Here is a 23392-nt window from a genome sequence, read left to right as displayed (position 1 = left end):
TGAACTAATCAAGGCCAAACCTATAACGTACGATTACTGAACGCAACACTGAATTCGTTCAGTTACCTATTATGATACAGAGCGAGGGACCTTCGCACTATATAAGTACTATTAATAACACCCGATTACTGCAGCAGCACACTGATGTATGCGTTCTACATCAGTACGCTCGTGAAGTCTGTCAGTGTGGGAGGTCCACTTCCAAACTTTTGTGATCATGTCGATAATGTGAGTTTTGATAGTTTACACCAGGAAGAAAACATTGCACAGAGCTGATGCATTCCTAATGAATCTGATTTATTGTGGTAATCAGCTTGGTGATTTATTCCCACCACTGTAATAGTTTGGCCCATTAATCCAATCAGCTACAGATTTCTATCTACAACAACTTTCCTACCCGAGCTTTGATTACACTTTGGGTGAGGGGGCTTGGGGTTTTAATAATGTACCGTTGAGCAGTGTAATGGCATAAATTCCTACTGGAAGCTGTATGCAATTTAGACAATTACACTGTTTTATTTCAGTGAGAGATACATCTTAAAACCTCATAACCTCTGTTTATGAAAATTACATAAAAAGACTTGTTCCTTGCCTTGTGTATATTGTTGAATATACACATTATTATGCTGTTATAAATTATTATTATTATTATTACCCCCCAATTCTTTACACATAGGCAATCAGGTACATTCAAACACATTAGATACTTATCTGTGTTCGCAGTCAAAAATGCTGCACTCAGTACTCAGCAATAATTTTCAATTGACTTGCAATTCATTTAAATTGCATTTGGACAGATTGCAGAGGAATGGGTTGACGGAACATGTCAAAAATAGTATACAATGTATCCCAATTTCTAAAGTCACAGTAAAGCCCTTTGCACACAGGCGCGTTTAACCGCACGGATAAAACGGACAATAATTTTTTGAAAAGAAAACAATGATTCTTATGACCTCATGCACACCGGCTCCGAATTAGCCGTGCGACGAGTGGCTGCCGCCGTGCGTTTTTTTTCTCGATCGAAACCAGTTCGATTCGTGCGTCTTGTCGCATGCGGTAAAAAACTCATCACTCCTTTTATGACTCCTTTTTGTATCCGCAGCGCCGATTCCGCACAGCCTTGCACACCAAATCCAATGCGTTTTATTCATGCCGCAAACGAAAAAAACGCAACTGTCCTGTGTGCAAAGGGCTTTAGTCTGAGTCTATATTGTATGTTACTCTACAAGGTAGAGGGAGGTATAATGTCTGAAACGTTCCAAGATGGCTAGTTAGCACGACAAATCGGTGACACTTGCGTAAATAACGCTTTCAGTGTGACAGGGCCTTACGGACACCGATTTTCTTCTTTCTTTCTATCTGTATACACTTGGTCATACTCCAGTTGTCTGCAAAATTGCTCGATTAAGTTGCGCCGCAAAACAACAATTTCCAATAATGCCTGTTAAAGACAGTGTTGTTGGTCATGCTAAGCCAGATTACAGTGTTTTCCAGAACCTAACACCTCTGCCTCTGTTCTGAGCACCCAGGAAGAATTGCTCTAATTATTGGTAGTCAGCTGAATGTGGTCACTGGGGCAGAAAGAGCATCTCTGAAGGGGCAAAATCTGAAAACAAAGTGGCCAGTCTTATGACACTCTGCAGGGGTGAGACTCTGCTAAAGTTCATCACCTCCATATTGTGTAAGCAACTGTGATAGAATAGCTGCCTTTATTTTGGCCTGGACAAAACACTTAACTTTTGTATCGGTGACTGCAGGTGAAATTATGAGCCTTGATGGCTAATTCATGGAGGAATTCCACAGCATGCTGCACATAGTGATGGATAAGAGAATGCATTGAACTCAAGCATATTCACAACATATTAAATTGTAATTGCCTATGTGACAGTTACAGTAAAAAGTGCCCCAATTCACTAAAACAGTGGTTCTCAACCTGTGGGTAATTTAGAGGGGTCCCCAGATGATTAACTTGATGTGTAACATTGTTTTCTCACTCAACAGTAAACAAACCAACCAACCAACCAACCATAAAGTTGAAGTGTATAGAGGGCATCTGCACAATTGCACATTTCTAAAGTGACAATTTAAGGACCTTTTTATATCTCTAAAATGACAAATTAAACATTGGCCAAATTGTCAAATATTAGAGACATAAATTGTGAAAATAGCCGATCTATGCCCAACGTTGCGAGGCGTTGTTGTGAGCATGTAGATCTGCTATTTTCACAATAGAACCACATTATACAAAATGTAATGCCTGAACTCTTAGTGCTCGTCAGGGTGGGGGGGTCCCCAGTTAAAATATGATTCTTTTGGGGGTCCCGGCCTGAAAAGGTTGAGAACCACTGCACTAAAAAATAAAATAATTTGTAGATTTATAACACATTTGCTGCCTGGTGCAACAACCATGCCAAGCTCAACTTCTGCACTGTACACTGGCTCCCTTTCACACTGCCCGGTCCACAGGAACGTGTTAATCTCTGAGCACACGCTCGACATTTGCATGTCTGCAAACTGTTGGTCGGGAGACAAAACTGTGGGAGCCAAAGCCTGGCCAAGAGTGTCTGCGGGACACAACCCCCCAGTGTCTACAGTGTGGCACGGAACTGGAACCTCTACCAGAGGAAGAAACAACTCCTTCCACAATCTACTTATTGAAAAATATGCTTTGCAATATCAAAATGAAGACTGAAATTGTCGCAGTGTAAGGCTGCAACTATCAGTGGTCTTCTTGGCGGTTACTTTATTCTATTGATAACTTTCTCGATTAATAAGCAATCAAGAAGCAACATTTTTGGGAAATGTATATGTTTTGAAAAAAAATTATTAATGAAAAACAATTAACTGTTGCACCTCTACCGCAATGATTTAGTTCCTGTTGTTTTCTTGTTGTGAAAAAGAAATTCTGATCCATTACTGTATCTATTATGTGTAGAAATGTTGGCAATTGGCAATTACAGACAGCCGTGGATTTAATTTGTGTACCTCACTATAGTCACTTGGCCACTCTTTGGCTGTTGGAAAATCACTGATGGAGAGCAGATGCAGGGTGTGTGCAGGCAGTTGGGGGCTTCCATGGTTATTTCCAGTGTGTGCTGGCAGAACAGTCTTTCAGCCGTTGCTCTTGGTCAGCCAAAGTATGGACAGGGTAGATAAAGGACTGAGTGTGCAGAAGTAGCGCCGTAAGGAGACTAGAAGAGAAGGAGAGTAGAAGAGGACCAACTCAATTGACATGAGATTGACAGACACACAAACCGAAAAAGAGAAGCTAAAGACTAAGTTAAATACATTAATGTACAAATAACTGATTTTCAACCAAAGAAATTGATACCTGATAGCATTTTCTTTTCTGATATATGGACACTCCATATGGCCAAGACCGAATTCATTTACAAATCTGATGACTATCATCACCTGGATCTCCATGAAGATCGCGACATTGACCTCATCAAACCCTCCTAGATATCCATACATGGAGAGGACATGGATCATCACCTAAATCGCCATATATGGAGCTGGTCAATACCTCTACATCTGACCTCACGGACTCCATATATGGATATAGCTGACCTGTTCTGACATCACAGTGATGACTCGACCAGCTCAGCAGAAGGGTATACAGTATATGCCAAAGCACCAGTGTTGGGAAAGTTCACTTTCAAAATGAACTAGTTCAAGTTAAAGTTCAAAACTTCTAAAATGAACTCGTTCACTCGAACTAGTTCATAATTCTACATTTTGAACTAAAGTTCATGGTTCCCCAAAATGAACTAACTTAGTTATTTTTCGTTCTTTTTTTAACCATAATATTTTTATACTTTTGGCTATTCAAATTATTTTTTTTAGATATTGCTGCAAGCTATTATTTGTCAAAATTATTGACACAGCCCATATAGAACTACACACAGCAATTATTTCATCCAACTTATCATTGAAGTGCCCACAATATTTAGGTGCCCACTAGTGCCCAGTCTTCCTGCATTGTGAAGCCAGGTTTCTAAACGTCTCGCACATCTGCATCATGCTGCATGTTTCCGCATTGGTTAAAATAGCTGATCTACAAGCTCACGTTGTCTCGTGGATGCGACGCGTTGTGAGCTTGCAGATCAGTTATTTTCGGCATGCAACACACGTCATACGACGAAGTATAGACAGGCTTTACTTGCGAGACGTAACGAGGCGGACACTCACACACTGACACACAGCGCTTGATGTGAAGAGAAGCACCCAGGCAGACAGCACCGTGGCGCTCACATATCAACTTTCGCGAGGTTTGCGAGGCTGCAGCTGGGTGATATTGGGGCATGTGAATGAAAAGAAAGATGTGAGGACAGACCCGCACGAACGAGCCAACGAGCGCCGTTCATGGACGTCAGAATGAACGCGTTCGACAATAGCGTTCATCAAGCGGAAACGAAGAACGTTCAGTTCACGTTCGCCCAAAATATGAACGTGTTCATGAACGATCGTTCATTGAACGCGTTCGGGTACAACACTGCAAAGCACCATGTGCACACGCCAATGTGCACGCACCCATGTGCGCGACCTCGCGCTTTAGGGCGAGGTCGCTTCTCACCCTTAGGGCGTCTTGCTGGTAATAGTTGGAACTATTTGATGTCATCCTGTCACCGGATGGTAGAATGTGAGCTCAATAGCTGATGCGCCGCTAATTTCAGAAAACAACTTGCCACAGTGCATTTCAAATCCATACTGAATCAACCTGTTGGTATGGGGGATTTACTTCTTTGGTAGACACTGGCAGACTTCCACTGCTCACTGGTGGCTACTGACAATCCCCCTGGGGCTAAAATATGGAAAGTACGCAGACCACCCAGGCATACTCGCAGACATGCACGCGCACGCACACAGTAGGTTGTACAAATGTAGACTGCCCTATGGTATCTTAAAGTTGTACTTTTCCACAGGGAGCTGTGAAGACACATTGAAGATTCAAGAGAATGGTTACCATCAGTGGTGTGAAGTAACTAAGTACAATTACTTAAGTATTGTACTTAAGTACAGTTTTGAGGTATTTGTACTTACTTTTTCAGTACTTTTACTTTAACTCCACTACATCTCAGAGGCACATTTTGTTCTCCACAACAATATCTGAAAACTTTAGTTACTAGTTACTCCTCCATACATTAATCCGCTTTAGCCCTATTTTATACCTAGGCTCTATAAGCTCAAATAGATCTGCTATTTTCAAACATATTATACTTTTACTTTTGGTACTTTAAGTACATTTTGATACCAGTACTTTTGTACTTTAAGTCAATTTTTTATTCCAGACTATTACTTGTAACAGAAAATTTCCACATTGCATTATTGATACTTTTACCTAAATTAAATAATGTGAGTACTTTTTCCACCAGTGGTTACCATGTAAACTGGGCAGAACAAAGGCACTATACCGGTATAAATGCACCATTTATCAATTATTTTATCATATAGGACACTAATAATCAAACGCTGCTTATGTCTGTGATCATTGCTGGTACACCTAGGTGCACAACAATGGTGCAAGGCACAACAGCAGCTAATTACAAGGGAAATTCCTATCTGTAACAAGAAAAGAAACTCTCAATTGTTGTGTTGTTCAGAGCACTAGTGGTGTGGTCTATGTAATACGCAGGCATACACCTGGTTTACTCCAACATCCACTTACAGTAAAAATAAGAATGGCCTGTACCCAAGCGGAAAGCTGTAACGTGCATTCTGTCTGCCCAAGATAATTCAATTTTATAGAGGTCTATGAGAAAATTACCTTTTACTATCACCTAATCCCCAGGGGGGCTACTTGTCCGGATTTAAAATGAAACAGTTCCTATGATTTGCCGCTAGTTTAGGTACCAGAAGCAACATGTTCTCCATAGGATTCCATTCATTTCCCCCAAACTTTTACATTTGATTTTCTTACCTTAAAGTTATACCATGTAACTTTTTTTTATAAAACAAATCTTAAAATTGTCCTAACTGTTAAATCGCAAAAGTTTTAGAACCCCCACTCCGTTAATTTCAGCTTCTAAAGCCTTCTCTTTATATGTTTTCTATGAGCCGTGGGGGGGGGAGAATTTCGCGGCAAAATTACGTCATCTGCATCATCTGTGTACGTTGTGTATATGTTGGCCAATCATATCGCGGATCATAAACACATGGTACACTACCGGCCAATCACAGGCGTATCTGCCAGTATCTTCAGGAAGTAGCTTCCCTCAGCTACAGTGTTTACCATGGTGAAGGATCTGAAGGATTCTTAACCTCTTAATCCCCAAATCCTGGCCAGAAAATTACGTTCTACCATGGTTCTACCCCTCCATGGATTCGTATCGTCGCGATGGTTTGCGGCGCCGCTCCGGTGGTCCGCGGCGGTGGTCCGCGACGACTCCGGGCGAAAAACGGCCGAAAAAAGCAATACCGCTACTGACCACTAGTTTAGCAACTTACACAGTATAGCTTTAATAAACATTCTCATAAATACTTTATGGTTCCTGTCACTAGTTTAAAGCCTTGTTTCAATCACCATGATATGCGTTTTGTGAAAATATGGTCCAATTTATGTTAATTGATGTTAAAGCAGGGTATGCTGTAGGAAGGGCTTGTGTCATAGGCTTGTGATGATTCTTCTTCGTGCATGTGCTTTATTTTCGGCAAGCTCAACACCACATACTCCCAAGAATCCCTGCGGTTGCACGTGACCGTTGGCAGCCAATAGCATTCGAGATTGTACCATTTCTACCAATGAATGTTGATTTCTACAATGATGGCGACACCCGTACAAGGGCCAAAAAAGCGTATTTTTCGCAGCATAGAAACCAATGGCTTCCCACCGTCCATATTTTTTACAGTCTATGGTGCGTGTGCATGTGTACATGTGGAGTAGAATGAGGTTACGAGTTCATCGAATCTGTCAAAGTTCTTGGAAGAACAGTCGCAGTCGCTTAGTCCTGCCACATATGGAGAGAACAGGATTATGAATGTGTGTGTGTGTGTGTGTGTGTGTGTGTGTGTGTGTGTGTGTGTGTGTGTGTGTGTGTGTGTGTGTGTGTGGGCGCACACACGCACGCACGCACACACGCACGCACGCACGCACGCACGCACGCACACACAATTTAACGTTTATAAAGACTCAGAAAAGTTGTAATATTTTGTAGTCTTTTTGAGACCTGTATGTTACAGTGAAAATAAATCCATCTATACGGCACACCTTTCAAAAAAAGTATATGTAATTGATAAATACAAAAAAATAAATCTTCAAACAGTAGATCACATCATTTATCCTAGCTGTCTCTCTTGATCTCTTTTTCTCAAAAGCCCATAATTCCCCTTTATGACCTTACAGCACCTGCTACATCTTTTACAAGTTCTTTCATGGCCAGTGACACTGATTTATTGTTGTCTGTAAATCTGAGATTAAATGGCTATTAGTATAACGGTATTCAGCTTGTCTCCACCTTGGGGAAAGGAGCCAAGAGAGCAAAGAAGATTCTTCATGGAGAACTTTAAGAGTTTCTGTGACTGCACAGGACATAAACTTCAAACAAAATTGAAAATTAGGCATCCATGGGAGCCATGGCTGTGTGTGTGTGTGTGTGTGTGTGTGTGTGTGTGTGTGTGTGTGTGTGTGTGTGTGTGTGTGTGTGTGTGTGTGTGTGTGTGTGTGTGTGTGTGTGTGTGTGTGTGTGTGTGCGCGCGTGCGTGCGTGCGTGCATGCGTGCACACATGCATGCGTGCATTGTGTTCTGCCCAGTTTACATGGTAACCACTGGTGGAAAAAGTACTCACATTATTTAATTTAGGTAAAAGCGTGTTAAATGTGCACACACATATGGATGTTTGCATATCTTTAGGCTTATTGGTTTATCAAATGTTATTATAATTTGTAACATCCGTGATAGATGTTTTTGTTTTGTATCATTTACTTCCTTTTGCCATTTTTGTGTCAGGCTTGCCTTTTTACTTCAACGTTTGATAGACATAAGCTAGAAGTGTGGGGGAACTGATGGCCTGTTGGCCTATAGGGCCACATATACTGCAGGTTCTAATGGATTTGATTCACAATCCCGGCGACCTTTGCTGCGTGCCACTCCCTCTCACTTTCTCCACCTTTCCTGTCTGTCTCTACTATACTATCCAAAAGACAAAAAAGCCCAAAAAATATTTTTGGTAACACTTTCTATAAAGCCCGCATTATGAGGGCATTCATAATGCATTATAATGCGTTAATAATGCTTCATAATACTTTTTCCAAAGAGAAAAGATAGCAGTGTGTATATCATCCATTATATGATTGCTATCTGATACTATTCATCTTGTTCCAAATGACCTTATGCTCACGATGACATTTAAGTAGTTTTGTGAAACATTAAGATATGAAGATATGCTTTCTGACAAGTCACGACAGTCTGTGCCCTAATTACATGTGTCAAGTTATGGTGATGTACGTATGCCTTACAGATCTACTGAGTCTGGCTTCTGGCATAAGAAACCTCCTATCAGCTTGACCAATGATGTTTAGAATTTGCCTATGACGTGTTTAAGGTGGGACTTATTACAGAGATAACAATATTTGTATAAGTATGCCCGTATCTTCTGTGTAACTATCTCATATAGAATAAACTCATTTGCATTTTTCGACAGTATTTTCTCCTCTTATTTGGCTTGGGCGAACTTCATATTTTATAAAAAAAAAGGTGTGTTTAACCCATAACATTTCAGAGCTATCATTTTCACTTAGCAGATCCAAAACATTTCGCTGCTTGTACTTGTAAGTTAGTGACAAATAAAACATTCTTGATTCATAGTTCTTGCTATTCACACACTGATGGCGGAGGAAAACATGCAAGCCACCAACCTGCTAATTGGGAGCATATAAGGGGTCAGGACACATCAGCACCCATAGGGGATCAAACTGGGTACATCACTATAACCAAGCTTGCTGCAGCAGCAGCGATCACACTATAGTTTATGTTCTCATTATTTATTCAGCCTTTCAGACACTTTTTTCGGCATTTAACTACTTCCACATACTTTGTGCTAGAAACTTTGTTCAAACTTCAACATGTTCAGCTTTACACAGTTAGTGTGCTTGTACTTTTCTTTTTACACAAGGAAATTTACCCAGGGATCAACCGTTTTTAAGACGATTGATTTCCATAACAAATTGTCTAGAAGTCACATGACATACACACGCCACGGTGTCATATGGGGGTAGGTTTGTTTAGAGTGATAACTGGCTTGAAGAGAGCCCACACTGTTTCTTCAGGAACAGTATTGTTTGTTAATCACATATCAATAGCTTTATGCATTCTCAAAGACAACAATAACACATACTGTAGTATTATTGTTGTTGTAACACTTTTTTAAGTTAACATAAATGTCCATGGCAAACAAACAGGTCCATAGTCCCATTTTCCAACAGAGTGGGGTGAGTGGGAATAGCACACAGAAGTCACTGCTGGCATGCTTAGCCTTTGTTGGTATGAATCCATTCTGTGAACATACAAACGTTGCTGTTTTCCACTGTGTTTTGGTTCCTTTGGGGCCAGATAAACTTTGACCAAATCATCCACAGCAACAGTGTTTGACAGCTGAGGTTCATCCATGTTTGAAATGGTGAGTTCCCTAACGGTATACTGACTAGCATTCTTTCACTTGTTGCTTGTAAATACAACTCATGAAGTAAACAGGGAAAGTAAAGAATACAGCCCAAGATGACAGCATTTTTCATTCCAATTATATCCATAAATTCTCGCCAACTGGGTAAAGCTAATTCAACATTTATACATTCACATTGTACCATGTTTAAGCTATATAGTTTTTTTTTTTTATCTGTGATGTTTCTGCCATCATTGATAGCTCCTTCTCTGTTCTGATACCATAGCCAGGATGGATGGTTGCATTGGCTGTTTCTGTCCAATAACCTGGAGGGCTTATTGCGTTTTAGGCACGAGTAGGGGTTGGAACCTTGACAGAGAGGTCGCTTGTTGAGCTGGTCTTGACACTTTAGTTGTTGTATCACCCCTTGGGAAGATACAACACTAGATTGGTTGACTCAAGCTGGTCACAACAAGCTTATCACTGCAAGTGTCCTTTTACACCTCTTACCCAAGTCAAATAAAAACCTGGATAACAAATTATTCATTCTAAATGTTTATGCATGCCGCTCAATAGGCAAAGGACAACAGGAGGAGGAAGGCCAAGCAAGCATACTGACATCACAACAGCACATTCGGCTGCAACAACAACCTTCTCTGGGTCACTTATCCTCACACACACACACACACACACACACACACACACACACACACACACACACACACACACACACACACACACACACACACACACACACACACACACACACACACACACACACATACATATGCACACGCAAGCCCGCACGCACGCAGACACACGCAGACACACGCAGACACACACACAGACACACACACACACGCACACGCACACGCACACGCACACGCACACGCACACACACACACACACACACACACACACACACACACACACACACACACACTTGACAATAACAACACTCTTCAGCCAGTCACCATTCGTCACAGGTCAGCACCTCTGTCAGTATTTGTACCCATCATGATAGAATAGGTGACCGTCCATAGCGGGAGCTAAGCTTTATTTTGGCTGAGAGGTTGAAAGGTCTTGAAATGCGAGTTGACAGAGGCTGTCATGATTGTCTGAGTGGATCTGCCAATGAACCCTAAAACTATTTGTGTTTTGAGGCAACGCACAAAACAGTGGAGGCAACCCATGGATGAAGTTCAGTGTTGTTGCATGAAAACGTTGACTCTACAGAAAGTTTCAATGGATTGTGTAGAGCACAGGTCAAAGCATTTAGAATTCTTTTCATGTGAAATAGAAACTACAGACAGACAATTGGTGTTTGGAGTGTTTCCACTGCATTTTTACATTATACATTGAAGGCAGCACATCATTCAATATCAAAAGACTAATCACATTGCTACATTTAGTTGTAATCTTTTTTAAATGGCATTGCACATTGGAAATTTCAACATTTCCAATGGGGGGAGGGGGGCTCACATTTATGTCTGAACCTGGAAGAAGTGAATTAAAGACATTTTTAAATTGTGTTAATTGGTTTAGATAATAATCAAACCATTACACATACAATATTTGTAAATGTATTTCTGCTGTCACTATTATGTCTTTAAAATGGGCCTCCTTTGGAATGTGGTGTGACCTCTGACCCCATAGTGTGCAGAGTTTACATATCTGTGTCTCCACCAGTAAAAACCACATTCCTACTTTCGGTCTGGGTCAAAGATAAAAGATGACAGAGATCTGATGTTGACAAGCGAGGAAGATCTGACATTCACAGACAAGATCTTACATTCACAGACATATACTGTAGGAGTAGGAGAAAATAAAACAGAATAGCACTCTATTGAGTTGATACAATGATGCCTATTAGTATTACAGATTTGTCTCTACTTCTCTAGGTCTGTCACCTATTTATTTTTATTTTTTTGTCACAGCTTCTTAGATGACACACTTCTCCTAACACATGGGGGCGTTGTATTTGTGCAATCAATCAGTTTGTATTCGGCATGAGGTTGATCTTTCACCGCAAATAAAAGCATCAACCTGTACGAATAGGTCATCAAAATAATGAATGAGAATTATTTGCGGACGCCTTTTGGATTGTTTATTTGTTACACTCACAGTATGTAAAACTATTGTGATTTTAGACATATCGTCGTTGTTGGGTGGAAACCTTGTATCTCCAAGTTTCAAATGTGTACGTTCTTTCGCAAAAGCCCTGCATGCTTCATCATACAAGGCCGTCGCACAAAAGTAGTGAAAATAGCAGATCTACAAGCACAGTGTGCTTGTAGATCGGCTGTTTTCACTAGTTTAAATCATTTTTAAAATGATAAATGCAAAACTAAAGTTTTTGGATACAAGGTTTTCACCGGACAACGACGATATACGAGTATGCACACACTAGTATTTGTTAACCATGGATTGTGAGCTTGTAGATCAACCTCCGTCTAAAAATGACATGCCCAAAATAGGGATGCCAGTGTGAAAATAATTAATTAACTATATTATATTTACTGACAAAAAGGCAGACCCACACCACACCACACCACACCACACCACACCAATCAACCTACACCAACAAGTCACTCACATAGCTGCTCAGTCAACCAAGCAGCCAGTCAGTCACTTAGCTGGTCACTCAGAACCAGTCAACCTGTTAGTCACTTGGCTCTTTCACAGGCCTGCCAACCTTTGTCTGAAAGGGCCGGCATTCTTGTGTGGGCTGTCCGGAAGTCATTGTCACCCTGGCTTAATAGCTGAGACGACTAAAACGCTATTATTTGAAAATGGCAGATCATTAGTCTTCTGGCATGAAGAGCATTTGACTGGGGATCCCACACGAAGGAAGTCTGCAGATTCAGCAATGGGAGAACCTGAGAAAAATGAGACCTTTAACACTGTGTAGGAAAAGGAGGAGAGGGAGTATAATGGAGGAAAAGAATGACACCGATTATAAATCTGGGCCATGGGTTTTAGTTGCGTCTGTGAAGAATCAGAGTGATGATGAGATCCTGGGTGTGTTGTACAGTGTTTATATGAAATATTTCTGATTGTAAAGTGTGTCTCTTCTTCTTTGCCCTATGAAATTAGCCCACTAACTAGTGTATCTGTGCTCCTCAGTGTCAGTTATGAATGAGGATTTTCCGTGTTTGAAACCCATGAATTATTGTCACACAGTGGCTTCACAAAGGTCACAATTACAATGATTCCATTGAGAATTTCCGCTGGGATTTGCATACCCCCCCACACACACACACACACACACACATACATCCACAGCACACACTGAGTTCTATTAATTATCAGATTGTTCTGCAGGGGATACTATCACATAATCCATGGGGAACAGCTGCAGGCCATAGTTTCTATAGCGCTGTTATGGTAATTCTATAACCCATGGCCCTGGAGGAATTTACCAACAATCCCACATTACAGAGCATATGTATATCATGGAGAGCACATGCATACGCATCAATTTGCATGTATGCATGTACTGTGTGTGTGTGTGTGTGTGTGTGTGTGTGCGTGCGTGCGTGCGTGCGTGCGTGCGTGCGTGCGTGCGTGCGTGTGTGCGTGCGTGCGTGCGTGCGTGCGTGCGTATATATCACGCTCAGGGAGGAGAGCTGAGTTCATTTCTTCCTAATTTGTCAAACGTAAACTTGTAAGTTAGGCTAGGCTGCTATAGCCTATGGATTAAACAAGTGTTCTGTGTTAATAAACACATGTATACAAAATAAAGTTTCAATGTTATTACCAGTAAGACGCCCTAAGGGCGAGAAACAACAGCTGAAACAACAGAGACAGACACAATATGTGAGCATTCCCAGATATGGGCTTAATGATGACATCAGGATCTCCATATATGGGCATAAAAGAGACAAGGACAGAATTAATGCAAGTGTGGCTGCGCGAGTCACACTTGCAAATTGGCCATATAATATGGAGCATGAATATAAGGCGTGCCGCACATGAGCTGCAGGTTTCCATTATAAATGTGACCTACGGTCACAATCATTAGGGCTCTGATGCAAATTCTAAACATCAAGGCTGCATGTGTGGTGCTTAAAGGACAGCGCAGTTTGCACTCTCCTCTCAACTGCAATAATGTATGTTACTGTACATGTATGTATGTTTGTGTGTATATTAACACGCACACGCACATCCACTCACGCACGCACACGCAGTATGCCTCTCATATTCTCTGACAACTGGCGGGGCCTATTCCATCTCACAGTCTACAGGCTTCCTTAGCAGCTGTCATGACTAGGGTTGCAGTTGAGGAACGTAAGAACTGATTTGAAGTTGGATATACAGTACATTTGCCATAGATGTAGTTATGACAGTCTATACATCAGCAGAATGTTGCTCTACATAATCCAAAATCCATGGTATTTCTTTTTAAAACAATGGTAAATGCTACTTAACATTTTAGGGTATACGCGTGAGCCTCTCCCCTTGCTTGTTGGCCCTGTGCCTTAGAAATACCTATCACACCCTATACCTTTGAACAATTGGCTGGAATAATGAATGGAATAGGATTTATGGACAGAACAGCTGTGTGGAAAGGAGGCATAACAATATCCTATATTAAAATTGGCCAATGGGAGAACGGGCTGGCCCGGTGGGCCGACAGACCACCGTGGCCTCAGACATAACCATAAACAGACCCGATACGCCCATATAAAGTACTAGAGGGTTGCTACGCGGCCCATCACATCTAGATTTCAAACTCGGCGAGTACATCGGCAAGGCTTCGAGTCGTCAATTCGTTCGGATAGGCGGTTGTTCGGAACCACTGATCCAACCGATATGCCAATGTGCACAGATGGGATGACATCACGGATGACGGATCTCCATATATGGGCATAAAAGGGACAAGGACTGACAGATACATAGATCTCCATTTATGGGCATAAAAGGGACACAGGAAGACAGACATATATAGAGATGGGCACACAAGAGTTACAGGCAGTACTTTAAGGTCCCCGTCACTATGCAGACATGTTGGTCGGAACAGGGTGCAACATAGGTGTTATATATATGATAAATATTATGATCCTACATGATACGGTTTGAATTTTAATTACTGACTATATCTGATCCAGGAACTGACTATATCGAATCCAGCACCAAATTTTGGTGCCCATTTTGATTCCCAAATGCAGAAGGCCTGAGCACCGAACAGGTGCACTAGGGTTTCAAAAGGTAGGAGCATGCGCAGTGACGTTTTCAATGCGGAAATGTTGTCTATGTCTCTGGTCCACAGCATTAGAATTTCCACTATGAACCAGAGCTAGGGGAGCTTAGTAAATGTAAAAACACGGGCTAAGGAGCGAATTGTGACACATTGGAACCTTCTGCAGTGCTGAATCTGTACAGCAAGCCAAATAGCTAGATGAGTACAGCAGAACCGGTTACGAAAGGGATTCCAACGAGGGTAATTGATATGGGGAAATGTATAATCGATTGGACTGCAGCCAGGTAAAATGGAATGTATGCAATGTTTGGAAGCTATATGAAGTATATGAAACTACTAGCTGCAATGATGCAGCCCCATTTAGTAACAAAACATTAAACTGGGCAACGGGCATGTTATTTGACAATCAATGCACCAGATCTAAGCACACCTACCTTTGGCATTGGATGCATACACCTGTTATTTTGTTGTTGCTGAAGATTCACCGTTAAGGAGACACATAACATAATTTTACAAACTTTGATACATTTGCCTAGCTCTTCTTAGAGCTCACTTATTTAATTACGACCAATTTACATTTTAACATGACGTGTCCAATTTGAAAAACTTGTATGGATGTGGATACGTATGTTTCAAGACAGGTGCCAAGAAAAATAACAGACATGAAAGATTTGCTATTATTACACATTGATCATTTTTTGGCCAACTGAAAATCAGTGTTGTACAATCTCACACATTCTCAAGACTTGCCACTATGCTCAAGATGTCAACTCTCTCAACTTGAAGATTATTTTCACTGACAGCAGCTGACTGCGTGCATGGCAGAAGGCACACTTGAACAACTGTCTTGAAATGGACTTTGTGATGAACGGAAAGATGCGGTCATGAGGCTATTTAACTCAGCGGATTCATTGCCTGCAGACCTACTGATCAGTGGGTCAATTATTCAAGTTTTCTGGGTGGCCACTGTACCATAAAGGAGCCACTTGTTGTTGCCAATGGCCTTAGTGCATGTTGATCTAACCGTGATGATGACATATTCTATTTTGTGAAATCATGTGTTTTTTCAGAGAGCAGCCATGCATGTCTTAGAGGTTTCTTAATTGTAGGTAGCAATTTAATTAATAACATTATTAATTATGTGTTTATTTGTCTTCTAGAGTTTGGAATATGTGTACACTGCTTGTATTTCTTGTGTATTCATAATTTAATTTGTCTTTTGTTGAGTTGCCTGATGTGCGCAAGTGATATCATTTACCTAAATCAGGGTCATGACCAATCACAGTGCTGTGAATGACGTATTTCTATGTTCAATGTATTTCTTCAACTTGCAATAAAAATTGGAGCTTATTTGTGCAGATTATATATTTTTGAAGCGGTGAAAGCCGCTTCCAAGGAGTGGCTTTGTGTGTCCAATGTCCATATATGGTCATTTCAGTCCAGAATGAACAGGTTTTATCAAAAACAAAATGTGTGTCCCATGTCCATATATGGTCATTTCAGTCCAGAATGAACAGGTTTTATCAAAAACAAAATGTCTGTCACCTCATGTCCATATATGGTCATTTCAGTCCAGAATGAACAGGTTTTATCTGTCCCGTACGTACAGAATATGTGTGTAGTGTCCGTACCGGTCTGATGATTGGATACTTTGAGGATTGGTCAAGCTTCACATGACAATTCGGCCCTCCCGATAAAATCATTCATTCATTCAGAATATAAAGAATGTATAGATCACAGAGTAAATAACTCTAGAACACATAGAACCAGTAAGACTCCCTAATCGGGAGATAAGCGACCGTTGGTCGCTTATCTCCTGTCACACTGCTGACATCAGTATGACATCACACCGTACACAAATGACCCTTATATAAGACCGGCATTATCTACCGACAGATTAGTAACAAGATGTCAAAATCATTGAAGGTTTACCCTACTAACCAACTGTTTACCATAGCAACCATGTTTTTTACCTTAGCAACCAACTGTTTACCCTAGCAACCAACTTTTTACCACAGCAACCATGTTTTTTTTACCCTAGCAACCAACTGTTTACCCTAGCAACCAATTGTTTACCATAGCAACCATGTTTTCTTACCCTAGCAACCAACTGTTTACCCTAGCAACCAACTGTTTACCATAGCAACCATGTTTTTTACAGGGCCTGGGATTGATGACATCAGAAATCTCCATATATGGGCATGAAAGGGATTTTGTTTCTGGAAATATGTCTGTGGGGTGCCACATTTGGAATAAAACACTTACATCACACATCTGGATATCCATACAGCCCATCTAGTTTGCCTGTGTCCATCCATTTATGCCCATATATCTGATGACATTGGGACAATGATCTCCATATATGGGCATAAAACTTATGTTAATTAGTAAAGGGATTTGGTTCCCCTGACATTACAGTGATGTCAATGGCTGGTTCTACAGAGGGGATCTCCATTTATGGGCATAAAAGGGAATGTATGTATGATGATGTCAGATATCATAGACGTCATAGGACTTTCACATAACGAATAACTGAGTAAGCATGTAAACCCGTAAAATCTATATTTGGGCATGGCTGATTTATGACCTCATCATGATGACACGAGCAAACACAGCTGAATTGTATAAATGATCAGTGCAGAAACCAACAGAAGTATTTGACCAAGACTCTTCGATTTAAACATCAACAAAGGTGTGACGTTTGTTGATGGTCACGTGTGACGTGTGACGGACGGACGGACGGACGGACGGACGGACGGACGGACGGACGGCCGGTGGAGGTTTTCATAGTAAACTGCTCCCTGACGGTCGCAATAAAAGTTCACCGCTTCACTTCGAACCGAGGTTTGATTTTTAATCAATGTATGTTCTCATTGAGAGAGACACGCACACTTCACTACAGTATACAGGAAAAAAAAGAAAGAAAAAAAATCTGCTTTAAGTAGCATGTGAGGGGTCAAAGTAAGCCATTTACCATGAGAGGGAGTGGGTTGTTGGCTGATTTACCACTGTTTCAGGGTTGTGCCACGAGCCGCAGGCGAGTGGGAAACAAGTTTATATGAATTAGACCACGGGCTCCCATGACTTTGAGAGTCTACAAATGGAACCAAATGGGTCGATTCGGTTCCATTTGTACACCCTTGCAGGTACAGAACTGCAAGGGTCCATTTGGCTCATATCGGCAACTTTCAAAAAATCACTGAATATTCTGCGTCGCTCCGATCCGCCCCCAGGAGCATTCAAAAGACGCCCACTGGTGTGCTAGAATTGGAAAATAATCCTGGTCCATACGCGACAATCCATTTGAAACATGGAGGCTCTCGTGTCAACTTCGTGTCCAGCCCCTTGCACATACACACACACACACACGCACATGTGTTTACCAGCTTGCAAAGCTGGTCTACAGATCGTCAGCCAATATGCCAAAATCTCCAGATTTTTGTTACCATATTTGGTAATAATTCAAGAGAACAAGTGTGAATGTATATATTATTAGATTTCGTGTTACTTTCTCCTCAGCGTTCTCAGTGACATAACAGCAAGCTAGTCCACAAGGCACAAGCTGGTATCACCGGACTGCGTCATTTTTCTCCAGTATGGACACGCTGGTGTGTCTTCAGGTTACTTAACACACTGAAACCCTTGTCACACTGTTTACACACAAAGGGTTTTTCACCAGTATGGATACGCTGGTGTGTCTTTAGCGTACCTAACTCTCTGAAACCCTTGTCACACTGTTTACACACAAAGGGTTTTTCTCCAGTATGGACACGCTGGTGCTTCTTCAGGTAACGTAACACACTGAAACTCTTGTCACACTGTTTACACACAAAGGGTTTTTCTCCACTGTGGACATGCTGGTGTGTCTTCAGGGTACCTAACTCACTGAAACTCTTGTCACACTGTTTACAGATGAAGGGCTTTTCTCCAGTATGGACACGCTGGTGTGCCTTCAGGGTACCTAACACACTGAAACCCTTGTCACATTGTTTACAGACAAAAGGTTTTTCTCCAGTGTGGATACGCTGGTGTAACTTCAGGTGAACTAGCTGATTAAAACTCTTGTCACACTGTTTACACACAAAGGGTGTTTCTCCAGTATGGACACGCTGGTGGTGTTTCCTTAGGTTACTTAACAGACTGAAACTCTTGTCACACTGTTTGCACACAAAGGGTTTTTCTCCTGTGTGGACACGCTGGTGTGTCTTCAGGTAACTAAACACACTGAAACTCTTGTCACATTGTTTACACACAAAGGGTTTTTCTCCAGTGTGGGTACGCTGGTGTGTCTTCAGGTGATCTAGCCGATTAAAATCCTTGTCACATTGTTTACAGTGGAAGGGTTTTTCTCCAGTGTGGACACGCTGGTGTGTCTTCAGGGAACTAAACACACTGAAACTCTTGTCACATTGTTTACAGTGGAAGGGTTTTTCTTTGGTGTGGGCATGCTGCTGTTTCTTCAGAGTCGATACCTCAATGAAGCTCTTATCACATATGAGGTTTTCCTTCCTGTGTAAGTCATCAGATGTTTCTTTACTTCTCCTGGCTGAGATGAAGTCCTCATATGAGCTTGGTTGGTCTGTGTCTCCTTGTTCCTGGCTGGTTACAAAGGAAGATGAGGGGAGCTGTCCATTGCTCATCATTTGACAGTAGAGGTTGTTGTGGCTCCTCTTCATGTCTTCACGGAGGAGGACCTGAGATGTGGATGCGTATGGACACTCAGTACAGGAGACCAACGTCTTGGAAGTTTGGTTCATGGACACCGCTGCCAGTACCTGGACTGTTAATTGGAAGGCGTTTCTTTGTCTATTGTGGATTGGAAAGATTGTTTTTGATATTTTCACTGTCAATCCCTGTCTCCCCCTCTAGTCTCTATATATCCCTGCCTCACTAACTCCCGCAATAGACACTGCCTGCAAAACGTCTCTCTTGGTCGTACGCAGACTAAATGTGATGTTTAACAACCGTGTCACATCTTATTCAGGCTGACCAGAGCTCTGGTCTGATGTCACAAAACACAAACCTGTTGACATCATTCCTAACAACACAGATTTACACAGATACAGTTGCGATTCATCCATCAGTGACTTTTTGGTCTGCCCACATTTCTCGCTTAAAAATTATGACTGTATAGCAACTGGACTTAATGTGTCTGGTATCCACTATCCAGAGCAACCAGACCGTCTTTCCACTCATCTTTCCATCCATTCATCCATCCATCCATCCATCCATCCATCCATCCATCTTCCATCTTTCCAGATAAACCTTATTTTGCAGTGCTACTCCTCCCACAGTTACGGTGGCACGCACTTGGGCCATATGTCAAATCGACTGGCTTCATAGGGAATAGTGGGCTTGCCTTTTATTTCTTTTTTTCAATTTCTCCATTGACTTGAATGGGAACTTGCAAACATTAAAAGTTTCCCAAATATGGAGATGACAGAAATCATAGATGTCTGACGTCATAGACCACATGAAACTGACACAGTATGTCCATTGTTCATATATGGGCATTACAAGATATGGGCTTAATATTGATGACATTAGTGTTACAAAGTAACGGCGGTACGTAAAGCAACAATTTTTCTCTGTAACTAATAACGTAACGCGGTCCTTTTCCCTTTCAGTAATGGCGTTAGTTACGCAGCCGTTTAGTTTAAACGGCTGCGTTATGTTCTGTGATCAAAATGAACTGTTTCTCCCTACTGCAGAGCCTGTCTGTCTTCAACTTTACATGTGATAACTCTCACAGTAACATGAACATGAAACTGACTGGCCGCTCTCACACTAACTTGAGTCAATGCACGTTGCAGAGGAGTGATGATTGGTTAACCTATAGTAAAATGTCAGGGTAAACCAATCAGAGACAGCCTTGGGCGGGTCTTAAAAAATACACACAAACGTCCAAACGCTCACACACAAACGGAAGGGCAACACCACACACATGGTGAGGAGACGGAGAGTTACTTTTCACAGTAACACATTACTTTTTAGTATCCACCTGTTTCTGCGAGAATTTACTGTAGCATTATCTGTGGGACACTTCCGGAGAACAGCTGACATACAAGCTCACGTCGCGTCACAGATGCAACCGTTGTGAGCTTGTAGATCTGCGGCTGCGCCAGAAGCTGCCGTACAACTTCTGCGCAATGCACAATGGGACGATGGAAAGTTGTGGATAAGTAATCAGTAAAGTAACAGTAACAGAGTTACTTTTGTGAAATGAAGTAACTAGTAACTAGCACAACACTGGATGACATCAGAGATCTCCATATATGGCCTTTAATCTATTAGCAAATTCATTTCCCCATTGACTTGAATGGGGAAAATTCCAATGGTAAGACCAACCAGACTATAATTCGCCTGGCTTTGTCATCATCTGATGTAACCTTTTTCTCAAAGGGTTTTCCCATGAAGTACTTGTCCGAGTTACTCATCATCTGCTGTAACCCTTCACCCAATCAGACATCACGATACCTTGATATCGCGATGTCAACATTTTCCCCCTCTCTGATTGGCTCCCCATTAGAGTCAACAGCAACCTAGCCTCAGGATCCAGGCATTTCATTCAAGAAAGAAAAGCCTGGGTTAAGCCCCCAGTAACTGTGGTGCAGCCAATCAAGGCGAGTCTGTGAGTATACAAACACCTCCCTCTCCACTCTGTGACAGGCATCAAAGAGGTCGTTGTTTTTGATGCTTTCATTGATAAGAGAGATCACTAACGAACTCTTGGCACTTTTATGGCCCAATCAATTACCTCAGTTCACAACCCCTTTGAAGTTCAAAGGGAACAATTAAGAGCTCTGGCCAGCTCCTAAAAAAAAAGAAAAACAGATCGGTGAACAAATGCTATTGGTCGCTGAGATTCAGCGGCTCATATCCCCACTCTTCTGGGTCATAGAACATCAGCGCTCGCCACTCGGCCAGCCTAATGGCAACCAGAATATTGCTCTAGTCCGGAACAAACATAACGTAGGGGTGCAGGAAAAAATCGATTCAAATTTGAATTGTGTTTCTAACATGGTAAGATTTTTTTATTAGATATTATTTATTAGATATTATGATTTTTATTTTGTTTTTTTATTACGATAATGTATTAGATATTATGTTGTTTGTACAAGTTAAAAGAATGTGTGCAAGTATGAATAAATCAGACATGTCTTGGATTTACCTTTGTGTGTTTACATTATTGCAATAAGTTGATAAAACCTTTACAATTATAAAAGCTACGTAAATGTACTCTGCTTTCATGCCAGCAGACTGGAGTAGATCGTGACAGAGAATCGTTTTGAATAGAGAATCGGATTTAAATCGAAAATAACCGTTTCTGAATTCGAATCGTTTGGATTTGAAAGAAATGAAACATATCGTGAATCGTGACCCCAAGAATTGATTCTGAATCGAATCGTGGGATACCCAGATTTGCATCCCATAAACATAGCCAATCAGGAAGCAGCAGCAAAAAAAAAAAAAAAAAAAGAATAGCGTAAACATAGCCAATCAGGAAGCAGCAAAATCATAACGGTCAACATAGCCAATCAGTAAGCAGCAAAATTACGGTCAACATAGCCAATCAGGAAGCAGCAAAATTATTACGGTCAACATAGCCAATCAGGAAACAGCATTCTCGGTGACGTCACCATTATATAGAGTAAGTCTGATTCTGATTGGTGTAGTTAGTGTAGTTGAGTTCTATGGGGTTCTATGGGGGAGTGGTGACGTTCTGGCTATCCAGGCAATAAATATATCTAGTTTGGTGGAGAGGGCCAAATACATGTAATTTTAGGGGTCCTTGACATGACAAAAAGTTTGAGAACCACAGATTTAGAAGAAGGATTTAGAAGACATCGGGTCAAAAATATTCAAAGATTTTTCAAAAATAGTAGATCTACAAGCTCCCAGCGCATAGTTAAAGCATAATATAATGATTAGAGTGGTTGAGTGACACAGATTTGCGTTCAGGCCTAAATGGAATAATGGAGACAACAGCCATATATGTTGTGGTCTTTAAAAACAAAACAAAAAAACATTGAAAACCTCTGTTCCATGTGCGGTGTTACTTACCAATGATACTAATGAAGGCACTGTTCCAGTCTGGTCAAACAGAGTCAGGGTGCTGATATTGTGCATGTTGGCTCACTGGAAACACTCTGCTACACCAGTGGGTCTCAAAAGTGTGGTCCTGGGACCCTCATGGTTTCTTGAGAGGGTTTCAAATGTTCTATTTGTACTCTCTCACACGTGTGTGTAATACTGTGTATACTGTATAGAGAGAGAAAATTGATGAAATAGTAATATAGTACAGTACATTTATGTATAAAAATGTGTTTTGGAGTTGGCACTTCAAGATATACTGTAGCTGGGAGACCACTAGGGGTCGCAAATGGAGTAAGACGCACGTTGCATCGCTGAGCTCCCGCAACTTTAATTTTACGATAAAACTGACTCCTTTTACCACATTTGGTTGATTTTTCCTCGCTAACCCCTTCCCCACACGACCCCGTCTACTTGTGTTGGGTTTTTATTTGACCAGAACTTTCCAGAAGATGTCTGACCGCAACAAACCGCCGACGCGGCAGGATAGCAGGAGGC

Source organism: Nannobrachium achirus (assembly GCF_963921795.1).
Source record: "Nannobrachium achirus genome assembly, chromosome: 2".
Taxonomy (NCBI): Eukaryota; Metazoa; Chordata; class Actinopteri; order Myctophiformes; family Myctophidae; genus Nannobrachium; species Nannobrachium achirus.
Note: the sequence above shows the minus strand (reverse complement) of the source record.